Genomic DNA, 1174 nt, shown 5'->3' with positions numbered 1-1174 from the left:
AAATATTTCCCATCCTTGATGAGTTGGAATTTTTTATGTTGTGGGTGGTAATGTCTTGGCCCACGAGTGTGGTGGAAGCAGAGACAATCAATGATTTGAAAAGGAAATTGGATGGATACTTGAAGGAAAGAAACTTGCAGGAGGAAAGGGATCGAGCTGGTGAGTGGAACTGACTAGATTGCTCCGGGGAGAGCCAGCATGGACGTGATAGGCCAAATGACCACCTTCTATGTTGTAAATGACTCTGTGTTGTTTCTCAAATTCAATCCACTGGTGCTTGGGAAATAATCTCAAAGTAAATTGTGCAACTGGAAAATCAGAACCAAGGCAAGGGACGCATAAGGAAGCAAAATTGCTGAAACCCGGGATTGAACCAGGGACCTCTAGATCTTCAGTCTAACGCTCTCCAAACTGAGCTATTTCAGCCCTACATTAACAGCGGCTTGGTGTCCTTGTTTTGGAAGAAAATACATACATTCAAGTTTTCCAAAAAATTAAAGAACACAACATGTGAGTAATATTCCCCATTGCTTTCTCAGTACTGATGGATTGTGAAGCGGGAGACAGCCAGAAGTGCCACTGAGCCGCACAGACCCCGAGCTGAGAATGAAATGAGATCAAATTCAATCTTTCATAGTGAGATGCTGCTGAGAGGTAAGAGTCCTGAATCAAAGCGAGACTTGCTCATTTCAAACACTCCCTGTACTCTCTGCTCATGAAGCCTTAAAAAAGGGAATAACAGAATGGCACTCAAGCTCACAACCCTGCCATTAAAAGTCTCATATTCGACTGACAGAACTGTCACTTCTACTCGGTCTCTTATTAGATGGATGCAACTCCAACGCAGGGATGGCATTCAAATCCTCCCATGGGTCCACATGTCAGACTGAGTTCCATGTTGTAGACTCAAGCAAAGGAAATCTGCTCACTTCCAAAACTATCAGCGAATTGAAGCTGATTACAATCAACATCATCAGAGGTCAGAACTACCTGGTGAAAGAAGACACTCTGAAGAAGGATCCACAGTTATTCAAAGGCATGGACAAAGTGAAAAACAAGAAAATCGATGATTCAATGCAAGCCAAACAACAGAAACACTGAAGAATTCCATTCCATTCCAGTCCAGAACCCAGTCCTGTTGTTTTTGGAGTCAGGTCACAATTACAGCAACAAC

At 42.9% G+C, this 1174-nt stretch overlaps 1 non-coding gene across 1 annotated transcript; it reads right to left on the bottom strand.

The window, feature by feature from the left end:
- Positions 1–353: 353 nt before the first annotated feature.
- On the bottom strand, positions 354–426 carry trnaf-gaa (transfer RNA phenylalanine (anticodon GAA)). The gene has a single exon. It is a non-coding gene; the product is annotated as a tRNA-Phe (tRNA).
- Positions 427–1174: the final 748 nt, after the last annotated feature.

The sequence above is a fragment of the Heterodontus francisci genome, unplaced genomic scaffold, assembly GCF_036365525.1.
Source record: "Heterodontus francisci isolate sHetFra1 unplaced genomic scaffold, sHetFra1.hap1 HAP1_SCAFFOLD_61, whole genome shotgun sequence".
NCBI classification, from domain to species: Eukaryota; Metazoa; Chordata; class Chondrichthyes; order Heterodontiformes; family Heterodontidae; genus Heterodontus; species Heterodontus francisci.
This window is presented reverse-complemented; position numbering and strand designations above follow the sequence as displayed.